The sequence below is a fragment of the Labrus bergylta genome, chromosome 18 (assembly GCF_963930695.1).
Source record: "Labrus bergylta chromosome 18, fLabBer1.1, whole genome shotgun sequence".
Lineage (NCBI taxonomy): Eukaryota > Metazoa > Chordata > Actinopteri > Labriformes > Labridae > Labrus > Labrus bergylta.
Window position 1 is genome coordinate 11,002,820 of NC_089212.1, and position 12,166 is coordinate 11,014,985.

At 39.6% G+C, this 12,166-nt stretch overlaps 1 protein-coding gene across 3 annotated transcripts in view; it reads left to right on the forward strand.

Annotated features, from left to right (window-relative positions):
• The window catches only part of dlgap2a (discs, large (Drosophila) homolog-associated protein 2a), a 131,001-nt gene that overhangs the window by 58,704 nt on the left and 60,131 nt on the right, over window positions 1-12,166 (forward strand). The gene's annotated exons all lie outside the window — the stretch shown is intronic.

Consider the following 12,166-nt stretch of genomic DNA (forward strand, 5'->3'; position numbering starts at 1 on the left):
GAAACTGTTCTGGTTGTTTATACTAAACTGGTTGTCTTTGGGATCTTGAGTGCTTGTTGGACAAACCTTGAAGACCCCTCCTCGAGCTCTTAGAACTTGTGATGGAAATTTTTCTCTGAGGCAATAAGCATTTGCAATCCTAAAAAAATCCCAAGTTATCAACAAAACATTTCAATTGGATGTAATGTTAGCCATTACCAGCATAAACATTTCTATAAGTTGTATACAGGGAGCTTTTTTACAGAAATCACCCAAGTGTACTAAATCCATGGAGTGCTGCATCTTCTGTATGGTTGGTCAAGTATATTTTTTTCATTATGTATTCAGACATCACCAAGGCAATTTTCAACAGCACTTCTGACATAGGGCTGGTTTAACTCTGGGACAGGCACTTACACTAATTACATTTCACTGTCAGACATATCCATATTAAATTCAACTCCCTGGAGCAAAATGCAACCTTCTCACCTGAACCACCACTTTTTTTTTTTTTGGAAGTGACCTGGCATCTCTCCAGCAACCAGACCCTTATTTGGTCCGGCAACCTTCCGATTCCCAACCCAAGTCTCAACATAGTGGGTTTTTGCTAAGTAATGTATTACAGTGATATCTGACACAGTGCTGTATCAGAACTATTTGTTTCCACCCTCAAATGATGTCAGTACACTTCATTTTCCAATCTGATTTTGTCCGGACTAACATCCCAGCTAATCATTTAGCACACTGATTGACTTTGTGCCTCTAATGTTCCTGCTGACTTTGGGGAAAAAGCGAATGAGAGACAAGGATCTGAACGGGACTATCTGTATCACTTCCATCTCTTAAAAGTCATTATGGGCTTCCATCCTCTGTTCTCTGGGCTGCTGTGGTCTGCAGAGAGGAGAATCACATTAGAGGGAAAAAGGATTTCAATTGGCTTCTCCAGCCTGAAGACTGCGGATGCCTTCAGGACTCACAGGAGCTCTAGAGTTTTTTAAAATCAGTTAGGTGATAGGACTGAGAGCTGATTTGGACCTATATCATGAGTCCTGCCATGATGATCAACCTGCTGAGAATTAAAACCATCCGACCGACACTTACTGCAAATAATAACAGTGTGACAATATCTTATCATCTCTCATTTTGTCCTGAAGTCCTCAGTGACTGCATCGACAGCAAAAAGATGGGAACTTCAGAGCGTGTTGCTACGGCAACCGGGCACAGTTCTGAGGCCTCCTTTAACAAGTTGCCTGTGAATGCAGTCCTGGCTGTTACATAAGAAGTGACATACTCTCTTTCTGTCTAATACACACACACACACACACACACACACACACACACACACACACACACACACACACACACACACACACACACACACACACACACACACACACACACACACTTGCAGGGCTTTCCTGTGGCAGAATTTCACATTCAGCATGATTTATTCATAGCTGGGTAGCTGTGCAGGATTTATGATTCTACCATGTAAATGCAAGCCTTTGCAATCGACCATATTTGGAAAGAGTTTGTTCAGGGGCATTGTTGGAGAGTTCCCCAATTTATCTAGCTGTAAAAGAAAGGCAGGGGTTTTACATAGAACTAGATAGACGGGATCATTTTGTAACCTGTGGGCTTCTGTGGTGTAATGGTTAGCGATCAATGATTCTCTTTATTGTTGACCACCACTAATGAGAAAGACATCATCAGAACAGACTCTCATTGTCAACTCCACAACCCACTACAGCTCCTGGGAAACACACAGAATGATTGGCATCATCAGTGGCCTAATATTAAACATATTTTAAAACTGCATATACACAGCAAAGCAGTGTTGTAGTCGAGTCACCAAACTTCCAGTTCGGGTCTAGTCCCAAGTCTCCAGAGTTCAAGTCTGAGTCTGAGTCACAAGAGATTTGCGTCAAGACCCCATTACCTTTGTCCAAATCAGAATTGAGACCCCATTAACTGAGTCAGAGTCTGAAAAATACACCATGACCTAAATGAACATTTTGACATAGCTAGCAGCTAGCATTTTGACATAGCGGGCAGCATTTTGACTTAGCCAGCAGCAGGCCCTGCTCTTGCTATTTCACAAGCAAGAGCAGGACAAACATTGAAAGCAAATCTTTGAATGCAACACACACGATGTGTGGTGCCTATTCATCCTGTCAGGAACTATTATTGAAAGAGACAGCATGTTAACATGCATGCAGGGGAACACACATGCCAGCCCTTACTCTAAACTAAATATATATTATGCGATCCTTTTACAGAAAACAATAAATAGTCATTATCCATAAGTCCAAGTCTTCCTGATTATCCTTCAACTCCAAATACAGTCAATGCTCGAGTCTGAGTCCAAGTCTGAGTCATCAGTGCTCAAGTCCAAATAGAGTCATGAATTCTGAAAACAGCCTTGAGTCTCATTCCTGGACCAAAGTACTACAACACTGCAGCAAAGCATCCCAACACAGACATAGTGAAATAGAACCTCTGTGTCATGTTCAGCCCCTCGCTCCATCCCTTACAAAGATACAAAAATAAACTTTAAAAAACTTTATTACTGGGAAATTTTGATTAAATCAATTTATATAAAAGTTCACAACAGACTAAATAACATTGTTGGAAATACAAATATACACAAATAATTTGATCAATAAGGGGATGGGTTAAGGTAATAAATTAGCCAAAAACAGATGACAATCACCTCTCACACAGGGGAATCGTTTAAAAGGGGGCGAGGGGGTTGGGACGGCAAGAAGAATTAAAGAAACACTCACAGAAGACGAAAAAAGGGGAAGAAGTGACTATGACTTACAATATGTTATGGAGTACATTATGTAGTGTTAAGATCTTTGTATCCAATAAAAATGACTAAAAGATCGTATTTTGAGTTAGTAAGGCAAAAAGACGATTCATGTAAACATATGAATCTTTTACAATTGCTTGAGTGAGAAACGATGCAAAGATATGGTGACATTTTGGAAACATGCGTCTGTTGAGATGTTGCGACCAATGGAATAACCATGAGATTAGATGTAGATTTCTAAAAAACACATTTAACATCCAGTCCTTTTTTTTTTTTGTCAAATTCCAATGTACAAAAATAGAAAGCCATGAAAGGTCTGAAGCAGAAAAAGCTTCAAGTATTGTCATTCTGGTGGGAACAAGGAACGCTGATCCTGACACTTTGTTAAATTTCTCTCTGTCACCTATCATTCCATCCCCACTTTGACTGGCACAGAGAGAGCGGGGAGCTGAGCGCAGCAGATAACACTCTTCGTCATTAGCGGGCTGACGATAAGTATTCAGACTTTCAGCCGCTTCTCCTTATCTAGCCACCATAATCTCTCTGCAGCTAAATACTATGGCTGCCGTCAGCTCGCTACTCTGTAGGTGAAATTGGGTGTTAGAGAACAAAAAATGTCATTTTTGTCATTTGTTGGGACAGCCTGCCAATAGCCTAATCAGTTTTTCAAGAGATTAGTGCTAAGCATGATGGATTTATGTGCAGAGCTCTTTGTTAGGAATATGCATACGTAATGTTGAAGTTCCTGTTCCTTCTTTATCACTATAATTTCACTGTCTCCTGTACCTGTTATCTTCCCAGACTCTCCCCAAACATGCAGACTTATGACTCCTTTAATCATAACAGTTGTTTACAAGAGCTCAGCAGACAATAGCGTACCTCCGCTAGCTTCTCAATGCTCTAATCTCTCCCTATGTACTCGCAGGCAAACCTCTACCCTGTTGGGAAAAAAGATGGTGAGGTGCGGGCATTAATTGCTGTGAAAGTAGGGTAGTGGTGGTGTGGGGAGGTGTGGGGAGGTGAGGTGGGGTGGGGTGGACGGGCTTTGGCTGCCATCTCTCAAATCCAGACAGCACTCTCGTTGTGTTAGCGTAGCCACTCAAGCTTAGTGCAGCCAGAACCCTACTGCCAGTGTGCACGTCTGTGATCTTAAACGTGAGCGTGTGCATTGGTGCATGTTGGAGTTGAGAATGCATGTGACTTTTTTGTTACCTCCCAGCAATGTTTCTCTACATCTCCTTTCTGCAAGAAAAATAACGTCTTCATGACTCAGATTTGCAGACATTTGGATTACATAATGGTTTTATTATGTTTTATTAGCTATTTCCCTTCCAACAGATTTTATTGTAGCTCAACCTTTACACTGATTTGAGAGTGTAGACTTGCCACTTGTCACAGTCAGTCTTTCATTTGCATATCTTGAAATCATTGTCATTAACAATACTTATTCAAAATGATTTAAAGGTTGGACCTCAGAATTAATATTCAACACTCTCATGAAAGTGACACGAATGAAGCTTAGAGAATGCATCCTTATTTCCTTTTTTCAGTACACATTGGTTGTGATCTCATGTTTTGAAGGCTTCACTTTGGCATTTTCTATAGTTGCCATACAATATTCTTTTTTCAAAACAGAATTGACTGGACAACAGAGTAGATAGACATTGATACTTCTCCGTCATAGCTGCCTTTCTTAACAACTGGTCTATCACAGGTAGCCATGCCCTTCATCTGGTGACACCATATCAAAAGATGGCCAACACAACAACTCTCCAAAAGTGAAGCAAAAACAAACAAAAACAAAAACATTTGGAGCTCCCCCTAATGACTTGCTGGTATAGGTCACCAAGCCTTCATCTCTATTGTAACAGAAGAGAGGTTGGTCAAACTAGATGATCAAAATACACGTCAAAATGTTTTTCTCAAACACAGTATTGGTAAGCTTAATGAGCGTTTTGTGGTGCAGAAGGGAATATCAGCGCCTGCTGCGGGTAGTATTTTAACGGAATGAGATGGAGACGCATCATCCATCTCTGTGACTTTCAACTGCTTCAGTGTTTATTTTAAATTGGACAATGGGAACAGATCATTCAGTTGAGCTCGGTTACCAGTAAATACCAGTCTCAGTTTGTGAACAAGGGGCCCTGTGGCCAAGCCCCCTCCAAACAGAAATTAACTGCAGTGGATAATGTGTACAATACGCCTGGTAGTCTGTCAACATTTGCCAAGCAACTGACCTGAGGCTTTTCTCTTATTGGTTTGTCTCAAATTTCCCTGGACCATTCCACTGTCATTGGTAGCAAATTGATATTGTTCAAAAGTTTTATCCTCTAATGTGATTGGACAACTGATGTGGTCTGTCATATTCACATCATACATAACTTTATAATAATACAACTACATATGCACACACACACACACACACACACCAGCTGCCAGTTGTAAATACTTTTCTCCTGTATGCAGACATAACTCATGCTCTTAGATATGCACACCCTCTCTGTAGAGCAGCAATACTTCACCATGACATCTTTGTTTATGCGATGGGACATTTAGTCAGATGTTTTGAAAAGAAAAACATCTTGAACCACAGCCTTTGTGACAGAGCAGTTTTTCAGAATGTTTTTCATTGTTTTAACACCGGTGACAAAGTGAATCATGGACTCTAAAGTCATGTGTCGCTTCACAAAAAGTGTGTGTCTGGGCTGCTTTTCTTCAAGAGTGGAAATCATTGTCATGGTTTAGATATAACAAAAATGGCTCCCCACTAAATCACATCATGAGTTGTATTAAAGATCAAGAGAGCAGGGCGTTCCCAACAATAACGATACAAACTTCTCCTCTCATGCTTAAGCATCAGTCAGAGCAGCAAACAGGAAAGGATCCATTTTATTTCCCTGCCTTTCAGGTGTCATACTCATTGAGATATTTAATAGGGGGAAAATGTTAGTGGCAAGTGATTGGCTCCAAATTGCTGCAGCAGTCTTATATAGCTCTGTTAGTGGAGAAATGCATTAAGAACTAAAATGCTGCATTCATTTTCATCTCGAATTTCACACTTGAAATGTAAAGTATGCATGAATCGTCCTGTGCTGTCACCAGGATGGACAAGTGAGCAGGATATATGCCAAAGCTGTAAGCCGGAGCCTTAGTTTGATTTGAGCCGTTATGGTAGATACCGTGAGTCTTGCAAAGCTGACACATTTACTACTGTGCCTCTTTATCTGTTGCCTCCCTCTCCATCTAATAGCTTAGACCATTGCTGATTTGGCCCGAGGGCTAAGGACACAATTCCCCTTCCTCTTATTTTTTTGAAGAAAGGACAGAATTCTTAGGAGACTGCATTTAACCTTTGGGAGATGGATAAGAAAGCTGCTCTATCGATTTGTTTTGCTCGGAAATTAAGGAGTGTGGCTTTCCTTTGGCCAGTTGGAAATAAAGCTGCAGTATCACCTAGGCCAGGCGATTTTAAAGTAAAAAATACAACTTTTTATCATTGCTGCTTAACTCATACTTTCCCTGTCTTTGACATTAGGTGAACAATATCTTTTTTTTTTCTCCACAAAAAGTAAGAGCATAGACTTGAAATGAACTTTGGAGAAGTTTTCAACGCTGCTTTTTTTTTCATCTCCTTTAAGATTTTAATTTGACAGATTCTCTACTGTCAATAAAATTCAAATTACAAATGTATTACAAATTGATTCAAGTATTGATTAGTGATTGAACTAGCATGGAATCTTAATAATTGGTATTTTACAGTAAACTAGTATCATTATTTAGCCACCACTATAAAGTAGTAAAGCAGTTTTGGGTGTTTGATGCCAGAAAACTTTGAATTGACAAAAAATTGTGATCCCAAGTGTTATGGATAGATTCACTGTCACTGGTTTCCTTGCTCGTCAGAAGCTATTGACTGCACCTGTGATGCTCTCCTCACCTGATGGCTGATGACAATCAGCTGGGCTGGGAGGCCATATAGGGAGGTGGAATGCTTCTTTGTTCAGTTGGTTGTGTGTATCCAGAGAGTCAACAAACATCAGTTGCTTTTCTGTGTTTTTGTTTTTGAATCAGTTTTGGGTGTGTGTTGGAAATATATTTTTCTTTCAGCCATTTTGCGACTCCTTCCATGACCCCTTTGTTCTTTGAGTCCTACTGATCATTTGTTTTGGACTCCAATTTAAGCTTGTCTATCATTTTGATAGAATTAGTGGTTGGTTTGAAGGGCTATGCTCTTCTTCCACCTTACAGAACCCCAAGGTCCACTTATGTGGTACCTTCTTGTAAAAGGTTCAAGATTCAAGATTTTTATTTGTCACATGCTCATACAGATGTGCAGTGAAATGTGAAGACTGTTCCGCAAGGCCATGCAACAAACACTCAAATTACTAATACACATGTATACAGTAAAATAGAATATAATGTAAAGTTTAAAAAAATAATTATTTGAATATACAAAATATAGAATCATGTAAACAGTGTAAACTCCAGGTTCAGTGTTTTGTTAATTCCCCAACTTGCGACCTCTGTCATTCAGATTTTGTTTACTGGAGGGAGTGTAACACAAGTCTTTCATGTGTTACTTCTGCACGAGGACTCATCCTCGTAGACGTCTTTGTCTTAATCCTCTCTTAAATAGTGCTGCAGATAGCCGCCATGCGAACCACTGGCAGGTCTGAAGGTCGCATGCCTTTTGATCTCTCAGTCTAGTCCGGCACTTTATTATCTTTCAACTTTGTTTTCAACTCCGGTTAAGGTCTGAGGCAGGGGAAGAGTGGGAGCTGTCAGTGATACTCAGTGCAGATATAATGCTATTTAAATGCTAATGTGTTAAGAGGAGCAAAACGACCTTTATTCACACTCTGCACGCAGGCAGAGCAGCAACACAAAACAGAGGCCCTTAATAAATGAGCCTCTTCCTCTGACTCCGCTTCTCTTCCCTCCACACCTCGAGTCAGGTATTAAGTGTGTTTATCACCGTGGAGCCCAGAGGGTTTGGACAATATTAAAGTGCCGGATACTGGCTCAGGTATTAAGCAAGATTTACCAGGGAAATGTTTCTTTATCAAGGGAAGACTTCTTTCCTCTTTTGCTTTCAGAAAGTCTGTGTCTGGTAGAGCTACCTCAGAAAAAGTCTAATTTAAATAGCCAATTACAAATCAAGTCTCTAAGTGTCAAATCAGTATTCATGGTTCACATGGTTTTTAGTGGGAGCAGAATATTTCTCTGAACACCAAATCTTGAGATTAAAACGGGAAGAAACAATAAATAAAGCAGTGTGACATTCGGCTTCAGGGCCCAGTGGCAACAAGCTGAGATGCCACAGACTTCAGTCAGTAGTGTTGCACTTTTAATACATAAAAAGGAATTTCCAGGCATGCTTATAGTTTAACAGTAAACTCGTGCTCCGTCTGGACACACAATCACATCAGATTAGCATGACTGGACATCTCTGTTTCCTCAATGACACGTTTACTAAACGCTGTTGCTCCCTCAAACAAAATGCAACAAATATCTGCTTACACTTCGATTCTCAATGTCGCTTTGACAATATTCTTCAAATATGACAGTTCAAATTAAAGCAGGTTACAGGTGGTTACACTGCTGACATCCTCACTAGCTAAACACCGCAGATGTGACACTTTAAGAACTGCGGTATTAATTCAAGCTACCACATATCTGACTGATTTGCATTACAGGTGGTCCTTTTTTATGCATATTAGTAGAGATTTCTATCAGCTATGTGCACCAACCCCCCCACCCATACATTTTAAAGCCTCCTATATTACTCAAGGTACCTGTGAGACTATTTTTAAACATGAATAAACATACTAAGATATTACAGGTGCTTAGGTATGGAATAAAAAACCACATTACAAATGAACAACAAACTAAATTACAAAGATGAAACATGAGAAAGGGGATCCCAGTGCATATTCATGTGCTGCAAAGTGTCCATAAATATGCTTAACATTACTGTGGTTTCCAAACTAGCCTTCTTAAAATTCTTCATTGGCTAAATGACAGTTAAACATGAAGGCAATCTGACTTGAAAGAGTAAAAAGGTGGAAAACAATTTCATGTCAGACTTGTGAAACTGCTTGATAAACATGCACCTTACAGGTAAAATATAAACGTCACTAGTAATAGGTCTCTCAGCACAGTTAATGCAGCCTAAAAAAAGTGCCTAAAGCTGCACAACACTCCTAAAGTCCCATCCTCCTGCTGGATGTTGTCCTGAAATTTCATTGCCATCAGGTTTCTCAATTGACCTTCAATCCAAGCAGCCCATCCAAGCAGTTGGCACCCTTGCCAGCAAGCTGATAATGTGATGGCAGGTGCTGGTATCAGTGTAAAAACAACAAGCCCTCTCCCTGTCCACAGATGTCACACAGATACTTGTCTCCCTGTTTGCAGAGGACGTGCCAGAAGGTTGCAGTCGCACCAAGAAAGCTGCTTCCCTCAATCCAACTTGAGTTAATATAAAATCACCTTCAAAATGTTTTTGTAGGACTTACTTTTTAAATCGCTGTTCTGTCCTTTAACAAAACGTTGGTATCAACAGAGGAAGAGGTGAGTAATGAGAAGGAGAGACGGAGGGCGGATGAGTCTTGTCATCTGTCGTATAATCCCAGGGAATGCCATAACTCTACCGGTAGATAATTTATTCAGCGCAGCTCCCAGAGATACCTCAAGAAATAGTCAGCTGTCAGGGAAAGGCCATAGAGGAAGACGGTGACATGACTTCAGACAGAATTGCAACATCACATCCATCAATAGGGCAACCATCACCCTTCTGCTTCAATTATGAGCAAGCGGTGAACAGCACTGACCTGGGCCAAGCAAGTTCACCTGAATTAACCTCTTTGTAGTCCATTTTATGTTTTTCAAGGGCATTTGGTAGCCCACAGAAAAAGGGCCCTTCCAGAAAAGAAGAAGACATGTGTTATCCTTTATCCTTCATGTATGATTTGAGGGTTGATTCATTTAGCACAAGACGTAGAGGTAGAGATCCTCATGTAAATTTGTTCTTTTATTTGGACTGTTGGAGGTCTACAAGAGTGCAGGGTTGCACCTTAGGGGTTCGGATCTTAGACATCATTATTAAGTAGTTTAATGGAATTCATTATATACAACTTGCATGCTAAATAGGAACATCGACCCTTAATCACAATACACTCACCACACAATAAATCATTCTTATGATCTTAGAGATTTTTTCTATTTGTCAACTATTAGGGACTTTCTTAGAGCTTTATAGATGTAATAATGAAGAGGATATTTTATGTTTGTACTGCCTTTACAGACAGGTACAAACATAATCACATGGAAGAGTACACATCAAGTTAAAACAGGAAACCTTTAGTGTGCAAAACCTTCATTAGGCATCCATACTTAATGGGGAAACTACTTGTCAGTATGATCAACATGAGAAATCGACTGTTTCATGACCACTGAAGCAAATTAAACTGTTCATCTCTGAGACCTGGACTTTGGTAGGCTACCAACTCTACATAAAAAGGATAAAGAGAACACTGTAAATGTCTCAAGCCTTAGAAGTGTATGTCTCACAGACCTCGTGAGACAGATCAGGCAGTTTCACAGTAATTGCCACTAATTTGAATGACCACTTTAATTATGTGATAAAGGTAAAAAATACTTAACCTTTCACACATTTGCTCTTCCCACTAGCTAAAGACATTTAAATCAAGGGCCCAGCGAGGTTACCCTGTATTCCAGGTCAGGTTAATAACAAAAAGAATAGTTCATGGCAGACTCTTGAAGGGGAATTGCACCTCTCTAAAATGTGCAATGGTTACAAGGGTACTCATTCCAGTTAAATAGTTGTAATAAGTCTTCTGTGACTCAAATCAAATATCTGACTCATCCTGCACTCCTCATAGGGAATTTATTAACTTTTAGACCACTTAAAAAGCTTTGTTGAAGCTCACGAGCCAAATCAAATTCATCCATACATTATGTACGCCTTCTATCTTGTGATTGGTTCTATCCTGTTTTAGTTGGAAATACGTCATGACACGGCAGATAGATACTCTCGAAGTTCTGTTTCATGGGGACTTTATAGCATTGATTCTGAAATACTGATGGATGTGGTTATGCATTGTTTGTTTAATCCCAATAATTACCAAGGCAGTATGGAGATAAAATTGAATAATCACACAGGGTTTCTACTGCAGGATTCAACTCTGAGAACCAGGTTATGAAGAAATCTCAACTGTATCAAAATTTTTAGTTCATAATACAAAATTAGACTACATATTCCCATTATTAAAAATTCCAGTTAGATCAACAAACTAAATAGGCTCTTGTTCAAAGACAAAACCTGTTAAACAGTGCTGTTATGGAGATTTTCATTTTTAAGTCAAGGATTATTGTGTTTTAATAGTTTAAAACATTATACACAATTAAATCAAAGGATTGAGGTTCTTATTTAGGGGGTCATACATAACATATCGCCCTGTCACATGTGGATTTCTAACCCCCATCCTCTCAGGACATTATAATTACATTGAGGCATGAAGACAAAGTAAGCCTGTTGTTGGTTCAATTAAACACACTGGAATAGATCGTTAGGACATCCGCCTTCAGTGACCGATCTCACAAATTGGGTTTCAGTATAAGAGTGCGTGGCCAACTGAAAAGAACGAGGGCAGGTGCTTTTCTTGATCGGCTTTCAAGGGCGCCTATCCGGCCATACACCTCACAGATATCTCCTCAGGGATTTGACGGATGACACAAGCACCAGGGAGTGATAGGCTATTATTTCACTTTGCATTGGATAAATGGTGTGCAGGCCTGTTGCCTGACTTTCTCTTTCTTTCATTCTTGTTGTTTCCCCTGTCTTCCTCAGCAGTATGCCAAAACAACCAGAAGAGAAGGGGAAAAATTAGGACAACTGACATGTTGTCCGTACAATATGTTGATTTAATTTAAGATGTGGGGATTTAGAGTAGGGCTGGGTGATACATCCAGTTTTTAAGATGTAGCCATATAATTTCAAACAAGATATAGGTAAGATAATATCATTTATACGATATAGTTTATGTTGCATTAAAATATCGTCATAAGTTTCATCTGTGGAGTTACCAATTCACCTGTTTTTAGTTTATATTTGTAATTTTTCATGCCCATCTTGAGATTGTGCAGGGCGACTATTAGTAAAACACATTTGGCATTCAAGCCATGTGGATTTGTCTTAGAACTTACTTAGATTGTATTAACAATACAATACAATACTATTTGTTTTCACAGCTTTGCACAGTTGGTACACAGGAAGAAACATGTGTCTAAACAATGAAAGAGGCCATTCAGTGCAGAAGCCTATTAACAGTTTCAATAGCTCTTTTATTCATT